Raw genomic sequence first — 15,952 nt, 5'->3', positions numbered from 1 at the left:
TATAAGTCTCTTGCTGTGATAATTACGGGCTACCGTTTGAACTCAGTGAGGGCATTTTTCTTGAGGTCGAAACTAGTAAATTTAAAACAAATCGTTATAAAAAAAAAAGCTATTTCTGTAAACATAATATCCCATGTCCACCTATTAGCAGGCCATAGTTGGAATCCTGTCAGGACATTATTTCCCTAGTTCGATCCTTGTAAACTTATTAGTGACAGGTACAGCCGGTACAGGTATGAAGAAAATGCTAAAAAAAATTGTACAATTTGTAAATATTAACGCCGTTACTGGAATAGTAACAGGCTGTACTTTGAAGTAAAGAATAATTTACCTAATTCTAGCCTAATGTAAACATGTGACATTAGTATGGCTATTAAGGAGTTAGTATTCTAAAAAATGCATGTGAAATCACAGCTGATAACATACGAAATGTCGGTTACCTCTTTATTCACAACTTACACCAAATGTAAATTACATGAAGTTATCAGTTCTGGTGGGCCTGTTATGCACTGGAATGAAATGGAATTTCGGGATAGGGGCACTATGACCCAGCACTGCTACCTATAACTATTGCACTAACCCTCGAGGTAGGCACATTCCCAAACTCAGACCGGCTGACTACAATAAGGTGCGCTATGTATCCAGGTTTCGAGTAGGCAAACCCACTCATCCCTAGGCCAGCCCCTCCTTACGTCACTAGCAGGCATTCGAGGAATGCTATGGAATAATGACTGAATGGAGAAATGTAGATTCCTAATCAGGGAAAACGGGATAACCCCGAGGAAAACCCAACTGCAACCTTGTTAATCACGAGTGTCACTATGGATTCTACAATTAAAGATCCCATACAAACCTGACTCTGTCAGAGAGTTACGCCTTATGACTTGTTATAAAAGTTTCATTTGTCCTAGAAGTTCGTTTTTTATGATGTGTAGTACTCAGTTTCTTACAAGTAGGCCTAGTCGAACCGTTATTTTGTTCGGTACTTGCTTTGTTTTTTTTTCATTTGTCTTTTAATCCTAGTATTTTTTCAATTCTCTTTTAATCCTAGCATATCGGTATATACGAGTAATTAAGTTTACTGTTACCCTATTTATTTAGAAAGGAGAAAGTTACACAACAGAACTGGATGCATTGTATTCTACACCTGATATAATTATGAACATTAAATCTAGACGTTAGAGATGGGCAGGGCATGTAGCATGTATGGGCGAATCCAGAAATGCATATACAGTGTTAGTTGGGAGGCCGGAGGGAAAAAGACCTTTGAGGAGACCGAGACGTAGATGGGAAGATAATATTAAAATGGATTTGAGGGAGGTGGGATATGATGATAGAGACTGGATTAATCTTGCTCAGGATAGGGTCCAGTGGCGGGCTTATGTGTGGGCGGCAATGAACCTCCGGGTTCCTTAAAAGCCAGTAAGTAAGTAAGTATGTTTATAGGCACCCTAACCCTTTTTTTGATACTTCTAATTTCTGCAAATGCGGCGAATTTATTTTTGCCACCAATTCGGTAACATTGACTTCTGAAATATAACTGAAAAATGCTTAATGAAGTCCATAAACAGAAATAAAATAATATTTCCCTTTTTCTCAACATCAGCCTCCGTGTCACTCATAGCTCAATCACTAATTCTTTCGATAGAAATACACGTGCCGGTATCGCTTGTTGTGGCTGGACTGACCTCGACCGACGACTCTACTGATACGAACTCCCACGCGAGGTGAAGCAAACTATGTGAGCAAGCTACAGCACGTACAGTAGGAACAAGCTCCGATACTTTTTATTAATACATTTCAGAGCTTCCTCGCAAAAAGACCAAACTCGTTTTGCTCATGAGGAAGATGACCAAAGCAAAGTAAGGTCTTCAATTAAATTAATACCACCCTAATATTTAGATGCAGTGCAAGTAGTAAATTCCGTATAAAGGAAATAATTAGTTCGTGAGTTTTGGCAAGGAAAACTTGTAGTTGAACAGATTCTTAACTCTATTATTCCCTATAGAGTTCAAATCGTGTGTGGGACAAATTGACTGGTTGACGATTTTTCCAGGGTTTTCCCTCAACCCTTTTAGAGCAGATGCTGGGTAGCTTTCGCCGCTGGACCCTAAAATCATTTCGCTTGCATTATCACCTTTATATTAGCCAGACGCTAGATAGCTATTATAGTTGAAGCGTAGGGCAGAATAACGGTCTATGTTACAATTTTTAAAATCGAGTTTTAATGGAAATTGTTTTTCAATTTCAGTATCAGAGGCGCTTCTACACAAGTTACAACCATGAATTTCTTGCTACAAACAACGGTCTATTTCACTATATTTTTAGTCACTTCTACCAAAAGCATATAGTATTGTAGGGCAGTGTCTAGTAGCTACTTCTGAGAGTGGTATTGAGGAACTAGGAGACCGTAACCTCTCGACCTATGAGTGCAATATGCCGAGCTGAGATAACTGAGATAACATTCAGTAGGGTATATCATCCGTTGAAAAACATTACCGCTCCATAGTCTGTAAAGAAACATTTTAAATCTCTGCCTCTATGCAAGTCACAGTTTGCGTTTAGAAGGAAGAGAGATAGCAAAATGTTGTAATGTTTTTAATACTATACTAAAAGCATGAGATTTCTGCGGAAGATACTACAGGATCGAAGACTCATTCGAGGACGACCGAACATTATTGATTTGCGTTGCAAGAATATGACAAAAGTTAAATACTTTAGAGCAGAGCATAGACAAATTGTCTCTGTGAGTCTTCGATAGACACCGATTTGAATTTCCAAAAAATAGTGCCAGAAAAGATAAGATGTTAGAAGGAAACAAGTCAAAAGGCTAATAATAGTAGATATAGGTTTCGAAACTGATTTCTTGATGGTGGTCATCTCAGTTATAAAGTTGGCTCAACTAGTGGTGACTACCACCAAGAAATGAATTCCTCCAGCTTAGAGAAATGGTTGAGAGAGCGAGTACCTCCAAACTTGCCACCTGCCTCTGTAACAGTGCGAGTCATCTATGGACGAAATAATTCGAGTAAGTGGAGATGAGATGATGGAAGTGATAGTGATGATGGTGGTGGTAGTGGAATGAAAGTCCTAGTGCTAGTGATAACTCTGTCTTAGCTATGCCTTTGGAGTGAAAAACACATGGTTTTATGTGACAATAATAACATATACAAGTTAGACTATGTATATAATTATATAAACTGGGTGTAGTATAAGCAGTAATATGTGCTGTTGTTAGGAAGTAAGGAGGAGAATAGCAATGGCAAAAGAAGCTTTAATACAATAATGAGCACCTTCTGCCGACCTATGAAAAAAGAAGAGGAAGAGACTAGTGATGTGCTTTGTGTGGAGTGTGGCATTCTGTGATGCTTAAACATGGACATTACGACGAAGTGAAAATAAGAGACCAGAAGCATTTAAAATACGGATATGGAGAACAATGTAGCGTATGAAATGGACAGACAGAATAATAAATGAAGCTGTGTTGTAAAGAGTAGGTGAAAGAATAATGCTGAAACTGTTCAGGAAGAGAAAAAGAAATAATTGGCTGGGTCACTGGCTGAGAAGAAACTGTCTACTAAAGTATGCACTGGAACGAATAGTGACCGGAAGATAAGTTCGAGGCAGAAGAAGATATCAGATGATAGACAACTTTATGATACACGAATCATATGCGGAGGTTAAGAGGAAGGCAGAAAGTAGTGAAGATTTGAGATTGTTGGGTTTGCATTGTAAGGCCTGCCTTTGGGCAGAAAACTATGAATTTTCATTCATTCATTCATTCATAGTGTTCTGCCCTTGGGCAGGTCTTTCATTACAAACCCAGCATTCTCCAGTCTTTCCTATTTCTTGTCGTCCTCTTTGTCTCCGCATATGATCCATATATCTTAATGTCGTCTATCATCTGATATCTTCTTCTGCCCCGAACTCTTCTCTCGTTCACCATTCCTTCCAGTGCATCCTTAAGTAGGCAGTTTCTTTTCAGTCAGTGACCCAGCCAATTCCTTTTCCTCTCTCTGGTAAGTTTCCGCATCATTCTTTCTTACCCACTGTTTCCAACACAGTTTCGTTTCTTATTCTGTCTGTCCATTTCACACGTCCCTTCCTTCTCCATATCCACTTTTCAAATGTTCATAGTCGGTTCTATCCACTTCGTCGTAATGTCCATGTTTCTGCCCCATACAATACTACACTCCACACAAAGCACTTCACTAGTCCCTTCCTTAGTTCTTTCTCCAGAGGTCCACAGAAGATGAGCACGATGAATATATATATATACTTATACATGCCAGTAAATCTACTGACATGAGCCTGTCGCATTTAAGCACACTTAAATGCCATCGACCTGGCCCGGGATCGAACCCGCAACCTTGGGCATAGAAGCCCAGCGCTATATATATATATATATATATATATATATATATATATATATACATTCATAGCGTTCTGTCCAAGGGTAGGTCTTTCAATGCACACCCATTATTCTACAGTCTTTCCTATTTTCTGCTTTCCTCTTTGTCTCCTCTTATGATCCATATAATATATAATTTTTAAGAATGTAATAAATGGATTTAACTGCTAATTCACACAATACTCAACTTGGATAGTCTATGTCTATATTCGTAATTTACATATCCTCAACGTTCAAGAACGTCGTAAGGAATGTGTGCAGTATACAACACTTGGGAATGAGCTTATTATCATAAATAAAGACTTGCTACTACATCCATACAGTGAAATCTTGTTCTCCTTATCGGAATTATAACATAACTTGTGCTGCTTATGTATATAGAGCAAATGTTTTTCGTACGCTAGTACCAGCTTTTGTAGAAGTTAATATAATTCGCTTCTCGCGATTACGTCATAATCAGGACTACGGAGTCCAGCTCGCTACTACGCGGCCCTACACGAGATACTTTACAAGTGCACACAAATATGTTGCAGTATCAGTACCGCAGGCCACAATACAAAACTATTCCTTTCTATGTACAGTAAAAAGGTAAAGGTATCCCCGTAACATGCCATGAAGACACTTGGGGGGCATGGACGTAGAGCCACATGCTTTCCATGACCTCGGCACTAGAATGAGGTGGTGTGGTCGGCACCACGCTCTGACCATCTTTTACCCCGGGGAAAGACCCGGTATTCAATTTTATAGGAGGCTGAGTGAACCTCGGGCCCGTTCTGAAAGTTTGGCAACGAGAAAAACTTTTGTCGCCACCTGGGATCGAAACCCGGACTTTCCAGTCCGTAGTCAGCTGCTTTACCAACTGAGCTACATACAGAAATATTTGACTGATAAGTGATATATTTTGAAAGCAGTGTGCCGTAAAAAGTAGGGACTGTTCATATTTGAAACTCAATATTTAAAAAAAAATCATAATGTTCAATAAATATAATACGGCATGTTGAGTTCGTGTAATATTAAATGATGAACGTGGTACGTAGACTGTAAAGTATGAGTGTAGTGATCATTGACTAATCAGCCAAACATAACTTCGACCTTGTTGAGGCACGACACTGCACAGCCACGCAGAACTTTCAATTACGTCAGGCTCAACAGTATGCAATATGTTGACTTACTGGAGCCTCCTCATATAAGAGACGCAGTGGAGATGGGGAAGCACCTTCAATTGCCCACGTGCAGGTGTTATACTTTGGTTCAACATAGGTACAGTACTGATGCACTAGGCTTTCATTTATCGCATAGGCAAGGGTATTATAAGAAATCATTGATTTAGACATCGAAGCCCATATCACGCCAAATATAAACTGTAAGAAAACCGAAAGAAAACGATAGGTTTGTTTCTACGTTAGGCAATTATATGGAAATACACTCCTTTACAGTTTATGTTATTTCCTTATTTTTAATGTTTATATTGGTGTTGTAAAATAATTGCATTTGCACGCGTTTTTTATGTTTTACCGTCATTGCATTCATCATTACCTAAATATTGTCATGCAGTTAGGTACCAGTACTGGTTCAACATTATTTATTAGTTTCTTCATATACTGTTTACTAACATCTGTAGTTTATTATTGTTTATACCAGAATGTGTTAGGATTGTTCAATATGTATTACATTCTATGTGTACAACAATATTGGTATGATTTATTTACTTGTTTCCTGATTAATGTCTCACTTTCCCTGCGGATCACTTTCCCTCATACTAGGTCTATCCTTACCATCTGTGTCAACTGTTCTTATTGGATTACATTATTCCACTCTAGAAAATAATGCCCTTCCAGGTGTGATATTAAGGACATTTAAGTAAGATGTCGTGAAGTATAATAATCTTCCAAATTTTTTTGCCTTTCCCTTCATACACACACTTATAACTCATAAGTTCACAATGCTCGAACTTAGGAGTTAATGCCCTTCAGCCTTAAATCAATTGTCGATTACTATTTAGGACAGGGACTTCTTTACAAATTCTGCATTCTTTCTTTAGAGTACCAAATCCTTCATACCCATACTAATGTCATATGTTTACACTAGGCTCGAATTAGGATAATAATTCTCTGACTTACTTCAGAGTACGACCTGTTACTATTCCAGTAAGGGCGTTTATATTTACTAATTCTGCAATTCTTTTTTAGCATTTCATACCTCTACCTGTCATTCAGAAGTTTACAAGGATCGAACTCGCGAAATAATGTCCTGACAGGATTCCAACTATGACCTGCTAATACATTGACATGGGACATTCTGTTTACAGGACTATCATTTCTTACAGTTCCTTCATATCCATAACGATATGTTATAAGTTTACTAGGATCAAACTCAAGACAGAATCCCTTCACTGAGTTCAAACAGTGGCCCGTAAGTTTCACAGCAAGAGACTTACCGTATGTCTAGATTTTCTGCTTTTGATTTTTTTATAGCAATTTATTACTTCCCGTATTAATCACATGCAAGATTACAAGTCTCACTGAGGGGAATAATTTTCTCGAGCTCAACCTATATTTCTATTCTCTCTGTCTACTCTGTCATATTCTTCTGTGTCCTCTCAGTCCACTTTCTGCCCTTACAATTCTCTTTTTGTCCCTCAGTCCTCTCACTGTCCTCTCAATCCACTTTTTGTCCTCTCAGTCCATTCTATGTCCTCTCAGTCCACTCTGTACTCTGATTCCACTCTCTGAACTCTCAGTCCACTCTATGTTCTCAGTCAATTCTCTGTCCTCTCAGCCCCATCTCTGAACTTTCAGTCCACTCTCTGTACTCTCAGATCACTCTATGGGCTCTCAGTCCACTCTTTGTCCTCTCAGTCCACTCTCTCACCTCTCATTACAATCTGGTTCCTCTCAGTCCAACCAGTCCAGTCTCTCAAATATCGCTTCACTTTATGTCCTCTCAGTCCATTCTCTGTCCTCTGAGCCCTCCCAATCCACTCTATGTCCTCTCAGTCCACTCTGTATTCTCAGTCCACTCTATTTCCTCTCAGTCCGCTCTATGTACACTCAGTCCACTCCCAGTTTTCTCAGTCCACTCTATGTCTTCTCGGTCCACTATATGTCCTCCCAGTCCACTCCCTGTCTTCTCAGTCCAATTTATATCATCTGAGAACACTCAATGTCTTCTCAGACCATTCTATGTCCTCTAAGTCCACACCCTGCTTCTGAGTCCACCCTATAACTTCTCAGAAAACTCCCTGTCTTCTCAGTCCACTCTATGTCATCTCAGTCCACTCTATAACTTCCCAGTCCACTCTATGTGTTCTCAGTCCACTGTAAGTCCTCTCAGTCCACTCCATGTCTTCTCATTCCATTCTATGTGATCTCAGCCCACGCCATATCCTCTCAGTAAACTCTATGCCTTTCCAGTCCACTCTATGCCCTATCAGCCCACTCTATGTCCTCTCACTCCACTATATGCCTTCTCAGTCCACTCTATGTCCTCTCAGTCCACTCTATGCACTATCAGTCCACTCCCTGTCTTCTCAGTCCACTCTATGACATCTCAGTCCACTCTAAGTTCTCTCAGTCCACTCTATGTGTTCTCAGTTCACTCTATGTCCTCTCAGTCCACTCTATGTTTTCTCAGTTTTCTGTATGTCATCTCAGTCCACTATATGTCATCTCAGACCACTCTATGTCCTCTCAGTCCGCTCTATGTCCTCTCAGTCCACTCCCTGTCCTCTCAGTCCACTCTATGTCTTCTCAGTCAAATCTCTGTCTTCTCAGTCCACTCTATGTCATCTCAGTCAATTCCGTGTATTCTCAGTCCAGTCTATATGTCATCTCAGACCACTCTATGTCTACTCAGTCCACACTATGTTTTCTCAGTCCACACTATGTTTTCTCAGTCCACACTATGTTTTCTCAGTCCACTCCATGTCCTCTCAGTCCACTGCCTGTTTTCTCAGTCCATTCCCTGTCTTCTCAGTCCAAGATATGTCCTCTCAGTCCACTGTATGTCATCTCTGTCCACTCCAAGTTTTTCAGTTCACTATGTGTCATCTCATTCCACTCTATGTCTTCTCAGTCCACTCTATGTCATCTCAGTCCACTCCCTGTTTTCTCAGTCCACTATGTGTCAACTCAGTCCACTCTATGTCTTCTCAGACCACTCTATGTCTTCTCAGTCCACTCTATGTTTTCTCAGTCAACTCTTTGCCTTCTCAGTCAACTCTTTGCCTTCTCAGTCCACTCAATCTATTCTCAGTGCACTCAAAGTCTTCTCAGACCAATATACGTCCTCCCAATCCACGGTATCTCCTCTCAGTCCACACTATGTTCTCTCAGTCCATTCTATCTGCTCTCAGTCCGCACTAAGTCCTCTCAGTCCACTCTATGTCCTCTCAATCCACTGTGTCTCCTCTCAGTCCACTCTATGGTTTTTCCGTGCACACTATCTCCTCTCAGTCCATTCTATGTCCTCTCAGTCCACTCTATCTCATCTCAGTCCACTCTATCACCTCTCAGTATACTGTATGTCCTTTCAGTCCATTAAATCAATTCTCAGTCCAATCTATGTGCTTACAGTGCACTCTATCTCCTCTCAATCCAGTCTATCTCCTCTCAGTCCCCTCTATGTCCTCAGTCCACTATATCTCCACTCAGTCCACTCTATGTCCTCTATGTCCACACTATCTATTCTAAGTCCATTCTACCTCCTCTCAGTCCACTCTATCTCCTCTCAGTCCACTCTATCTCCTCTCTATCCACTCTATTTCCTCTCAGTCTACTCAATGTCCTCTCAGTCCACTCTATGTCCTTTCAGTGCACTCTATCTGCTCTCAGTCCACTCTATCTCCAATCAGTCCACTGTATGTCCTTTCAGTACACTCTATCTCCTCTAAGTCCACTTTATCTAATCTCAATCCACTCTATCTCTTCTCAGTCCACTTTATCTCTTCCCAGTCCACTCTATCTCCTCTCAGTCCAATCTATCTCCTCTCTATCCACTCTATTTCCTCTCAGTCTACTCAATGTCCTCTCAGTCCACTCTATGTCCTTTCAGTGCACTCTATCAACTCTCAGTCCACTCTATCTCCAATCAGTCCACTGTATGTCCTTTCAGTGCACTCTATCTCCTCTAAGTCCACTTTATCTCATCTCAATCCACTCTATCTCTTCTCTGTCCACTCTATCTCTTCCCAGTCCACTCTATCTCCTTTCAGTACACTCTATGACCTTTCAGTGCACTCTATCTCCTCTCAGTCCACTCTATGTCCTCTCGGTCCATTCTTTGTCCTCTCAGTCCAATCTATCTCCTCTCAGTCCACCCTAAGTCCTCTCGGTCCACTCTATATCCTGTCAGTCCACACTATCTCCCATCACTCCACTCTATCACCTCTCAGTCCACTCTATGTCCTCTCCGAACAATCTGTGTCCTTGCAGTGCACTCTATCTCCTCTCAGTCTACTCTATGTCCTTACAGTGCACTCTATCTCCTCTCAGTCCACTCTATCTCCTCCCAGTCCACTGTGTGTCCTCTCAGTCCACTATATCTCCTCTCAGTCCACTCTATGTGCTCTAAGTCCACTCTATCTCCCCTCAGTCCATTCTACTTCCTCTCAGTCCACTCTATGTCCTCTCAGTCCACTCTATCTCCACTCAGTCCACTCAATGTCCTCTCAGTCCACTCTCTCTCCTCTCAGACCACTCTATCTCCTCTCAGTCCACTCTATCTCCTCTCAGACCACTCTATGTCCTCTCAGTCCACTCCAGCTCCTCCTAGTCCAGTCTTTCTCTCAGTCCACTCTTTCTTTTCTCAGTCCAGTCTAATCTCCTCGCAGTCCACTGTCTCCCCTCTCAGTCCACTCCACTTCTTCTCAGTCCACTCTAAACATTCGCAGCCGACTCTATGTTCTTTCAGTGCACACTATCTCCTCTCAGTCCACTCTATATCCTCTCAGTCCACTCTCTATACTCTCAGTTCACTCTACCTACTCTCAGTCCACTCTATCTCCTCTCAATCTACTGTATGTCCTCTCAGTCCACTGTATCTCCTCTCACTCCACTCTATGTCCTCTCAGTCCACTCCATGTATTCTCAGTCCACTCTAGCTCTTCTCAGTCTACTCTATCTCCTCTCAGTCCACTATATCTCCTTTCTGTCCATAATATCTCCTCTCAGTCCACTCTATCTCCTCTCGGTCCTCTCTATTTCCTGTCAGTCCACTCTATCCCCTCTCAGTCCACCCTATCTCCTCTCAATCCTATCTATCTCCTCTCAGTCCACTCTATCTCCTCTCAGTCCACTCTGTCTGCTCTCAGTCCACTCTCTCTCCTATCAGTCCAATGCATTTGCTCTCAGTCCACTGTATCTCGTCTCAGTCCAATCTATGTACTTTAAGTCCACTGTATCTGCTCTCAATCCACTCTATGTAATCTCAGTCCACTCTAACGCCTCTCTATCCACTATAAGTCCTCTCAGTCCACTCTATGGTCCTCTCAGTCCACTCTATCTCCTGTCAGTCCACACTATCTCCTCTCAGTCCACTCTGTCTTCTCTCAGTCCACTCTATGTCCTCTCCGAAAAATCTATGTCCTTTAAGTGTACTCTAACTCCTCTCAGTCCACTCTATCTCCTCTCAGTGCATTGTATGTCCTCTCTGTCCATATAACTCCTTTCAGTCCACTCTATGTGCTCTAAGTCCACTCTATCTCCTATCAGTCCAATCTACCTCCTCTCAGTCCACTCTATCTCCTCTCACTCCACTCTATCTCCACTCAGTACACACGATGTCCTCTCTGTCCACTCTATCTACTCTCAGTCCATTCTATCTCCTCTCAGTCCACTCTAAGTCCTCTCAGTCCACTCTAATCTCCTCTCAGTTCACTCTCTCTCCTCTCAATCCACTCTGCCTCCTCTCAGTCCACTCTAACTCCTCTCAGTCCACTCTATGTCCTTTCAGTTCACGCTATCTCTTCTCAGTGCACTCTATCTCCTCTCAGACTACTCTATAACCTCTCACCCCACTGTATCTCCTCTGAATCAACCCTATCTCCTCTCGGTACACTCTATCTCCTCCAGTCCTCTCAGTCCACTCTTTGTCCTGTCTATCCACTGTAAGTAATCTCAGTCCAATCTATGGCCTTGCCGTGCGCTGTATCTCCTCTCTGTCTATTCTATGTCCTCTCAGTCCATTCTATATCCTCTCAGTCCACTCTATCTCCTCTCAGTCCACTCTATCTCCTGTCAGTTCACCCTATGACCTCTGAGTACACTCTATGTACTTTGATTCCATTAAATCAAATCACAGTCCAATCTATGTCCTTACAATGCACTCTATCTCCTCTCAGTCCACTGTATGTTCGCTCAGTCCACTATATCTCCACTCAGTCCACTCTATGTACCCTAAGACCACTCTATCTCCTGTCAGTCCATTCTACCTCCTCTCAGTCCACTCTATCTCCTCTCGGTCCAGTCTATCTCCTCTCCTTCTACTCAATGTTTTCTCAGTCCGCTCTCCCTCCTCTCATTCCACTCTATCTCTTCTCAGTCCACCTTATCTACTCTTAGTCCACCCTATCTCCTCTCAGTGCACTCAATGTCATCTCAGTCCACTGTATGTCCTTTCAGTGCACTCTATCTCCTCTCAGGCCACTTTATCTAATCTCAATCCTCTCTATCTCCTCTCAGTCCACTCTATGTACTCTCAGTCCACTACAGCTCTTTTCAGTCCACAACATCTCTTCTCTGTCCACTCTAGCTCTTCTCAGACGAACCTGTCTACTCTTAGTCCACCCTATCTCCTCTCAGTCCACTCAATGTACTCTCAGTCGACTCTATATCCTCTCAGTCCACTGTACCTCCTCCCATTCCACTCTATGTTCCTTCCGTGTAATCTATCTCCTCTCAGTCCACTCTATGTCCTCTCGGTTCAATCTATGTCCTCAGTTCAATCTATCTCTTCTCTGTCCACTCTAAGTCCTCTCAGTTTACTATATGTCCTCTCAGTCCACTCTATCACCTGTCAGTCCACACTATCACCACTCAGTGCACTCTGTGTCTTCTCCGAATAATCTATGTTCTTTCAGTACACTCTAAGTCCTCTCAGTCCACTCTAGCTCCTCTCAGTCCACTCTATCTGCTCTCAGTTCACTCTATGTCTTCAGTCCACTCTCTCTCCTCTCAGTCTACTCTATGTCCTCTCAGTCCACTCTATCTCCTCTCAGTCCACCTTATGTCCCCTCAGTCCACTCTATCTCCTCTCAGTCCACTTTTTCACCTCTCAGTCCACTCTCTCTCCTCTCAGTCCACCCTATCTCCTCACAGTCCACTCTATCTCCTCTTGGTCCACTCTACGTCTTCTCGGTCCATTATATATCTTCTCGGTACACTCTAGCTCCTCTCGGTCTACTCTAACTCCTCTCAGTCCACTCTATCTCATTTCAGTGCACTCTATCTCCTCTCTGTCCACTCTATCTCCTTTCAGTCCACTGTATCGCCTCTCAGTCCACTCTATGTCCTCTGAGTCCACTCTAATATCTCTCAGTCCATTCTACCTCCTCCAGTCCACTCTATCTCCTCTCAGTCCTCTCTATCTCCTCCCAGTCTTCTGAATGTACACTCAGACCACTCTCTCTCCTCTCAGTCCACTCTATCTCTTCTCCGTCTACTCTATCTCTTCTCAGACCACCCTATCTCCTCTTAGTCTACCCTATCTCCTCTCAGTCCACTCAATGTCCTCTCAGTCCACTCTATATCCTTTCAGTGCACTCTATTCCTTATCGGTCCAATCTATGTCCTTTCAGTCCACTCTATGTACTTTTCAGTGCACTCCATCTCCTCTCAGTCCAGTCTATCTCCTCTCAGTCCTCTCTATCTCCTCTCAGTCCACTCTATGTCCTCTCAGTCCACTCTAAATCCTCTCAGTCCACACTAGGTCCTCTCAGTCTACTCTATGTCCTCTCACTCCACCCTATCTCCTCTCAGTCCACTCTATGTACTCTCAGTCCACTCTATCTCCTCTCAGTCCACTCTATGTGCTCTCAGTCCTCTCTATCTCCTCTCAGTCCACTCTACTCTCAGTTCACTCTATGTCTTCTCAGTCCACTCTAAATCCTCTCAGACCACTGTATGTACTCTCAGTCCACTCTATCTCCTCTCAGTCCACTCTATGTCCGCTCAGTCCACTCTATGTCCTCTCAGTCCACTTTATCTGCTCTCAGTCCACTCTATGTCCTCTCAGTCCACTCTAAATCCTCTCAGTCCACACTAGGTCCTCTCAGTCTACTCTATGTCCTCTCACTCCACTCTATCTCCTCTCAGTCCACTCTATGTACTCTCAGTCCACTCTATCTCCTCTCACTCCACTCTATGTGCTCTCAGTCCACTCTATGTCCTCTCAGTCCACTATATCTGCTCTCAATCCACTCTATCTCCTCTCAGACCATTCTAACTCCTCACAGTCCACTCTATCTACTCTCGGTCCACTCTATTACCTGTCAGCCCAATCTATCTTTTTTCAGTCCACCCGTTCCCCTCTCTGTCCAATCTATCTCCTCTCAGTCCACTCTATCTCCACTCTGTCGACTTTATCTCCTCAGTCCACTCACTCTCCTCTCAGCCCACTCTAAGTTCTCTCATTCCACTCTATCTCCTCTCAGTCCACTCTTTGTCCTCTCAGTCCACTCTATCTCATCTCAGTCCACTTTGTCTCATCTCAGTCCACTCTCTATCCTCTCAGTCCACACTATCTCCTCTTAGGCCACTTTAACTAAACTCAATCCACTCTATCTCCTCTCAGTCCACTCTATGTACTCTCAGTCCACTCAGCTCTTCTCAGTCCACTCCATCTCTTCTCTGTCCTCTCTATCTCTTCTCAGACGACCCTATCTCCTCTTAGTTCACCCTATCTCCTCTCAGTCCACTCCATGTACTCTCAGTCCACTCTATCTCCTCTCAGTCCACTCTATGTCCTCTCAGTCCACTGAATCTCCTCCCATTAAACTCTATTTTCCTTCAGTGCAATCTATCTCCTCTCAGTCCACTCTATGTTCTTTCAGTGAACTCCATCACCTCTCAGTCCACTCTATGTCCTCTCGGTCCATTCTGTTTCCTCTCAGTCCACTCCATCTACTCTCAGTCCACTCTAAGTCTTCTCTGTCCACGCTATGTCCTCTCAGTCTACTCTATCTCCTCTCAGTCCACCCTATCTTCTCTCAGTCCACTATATATCCTCTCCGAAGAATCTATTTCTTTCCAGTGCACTCTATCTCCTCTCAGTCCTCTCTATGTCCTCTCGGTTCATTCAATTTCCTCAGTTCAATCTACAACCTCTCACTCCACTCTAAGTCCTCTCTGTTTACTCTATGTCCTCTCAGTCCACTCTATCACCTGTCAGACCACACTATGACCTCTCAGTGCACTCTGTGTCCTCTGCGAACAATCTATGTCCTTTCAGTACACTCCATGTGATCTCAGTCCACTCTATGTCGTTACAGTGCACTCTATCTCCTCTCTGTCCACTGTATGTCCTCTCAGTCCACTATATTTCCTCTCGGTCCACTCTAGACCCTTTCGGTTAACTCTATCACCTCTCAGTCCGTTCTACATACTCACAGTCCACTCTATCTCCTTTCAATCCCCTCTATCTCCTCTCAGTCCACTCTATGTAATCTCAGTCCGCTCTATCTCCTCTCAGTCCCCGGTCGAGGTGGGTTCCTCCAAGTGGTGACCGGGGGGTGCAATGGTGGCTCTCGTGCTCTTCTTTTCGGCCATTTTTCGTCCTATCACCATCCACTCCTCTTCGTTCTCTCTTCTTTTTCATCACTATTTCTCTCTGCCGGCCGCCATTGCATGCGGAACGCCCACCACATCATCACAGCCATTTTCACCTCTCCATCCCCGCTGTTTTTGTTCTTGCCACGTCCGCCACCATGACGGGATTTGTTAACAATGCCTGATGAGGCTTTATTCTTCTTCCCCTTCTAGTTCTTATATCTATTATTAGGTTAAGTTTCTTAGGTTAATAACTCCCGTCTCACCAGCGGGGATCTTTCCTATCTCCGTGGTCCTGTCCCACGGTTTCGAGCGCGACTTCCAACTTGTGTGGCCCGACAGGGCGCCCAGCAACGAAGCAATAGTGGACCCTTCATACTGCCCCTATATGCAAGTCTAGGTGCGGAGCCCGGACCAGTAGTCATGTACACTCACGTAGAACCCCAATGGGGGTCCGGAGCGACTTAAATGTCCCGGTGACCGACTCTGCTCGCCGGGGCGGATATATCGCTCCGACGTGTTACCGCTGACGTATGGGTGTCGCAGTGTAATCAACCACAAGTCCCCTGAAGCTGCGTGCGGTCTCGGATTGCTCCGGCTTTGGGAGGGTCGGTCGGAGTTAGCCGCAGTAGTCTGGCACTTGTATTCGGTGTAGAGTGGGGAGCCACGGGCGGTTATTCCCGTGGTAGGGGCATAAAACTGCGACACGCCTCTGGTGTAAGACTTGCCATTAGGTGTGTAATGACCAGTTTGAAGGGTAACTTGGGTGAAGTGGGTT

Source organism: Periplaneta americana, chromosome 15 (genome assembly GCF_040183065.1).
Source record: "Periplaneta americana isolate PAMFEO1 chromosome 15, P.americana_PAMFEO1_priV1, whole genome shotgun sequence".
Taxonomy (NCBI): Eukaryota; Metazoa; Arthropoda; class Insecta; order Blattodea; family Blattidae; genus Periplaneta; species Periplaneta americana.
Note: the sequence above shows the minus strand (reverse complement) of the source record.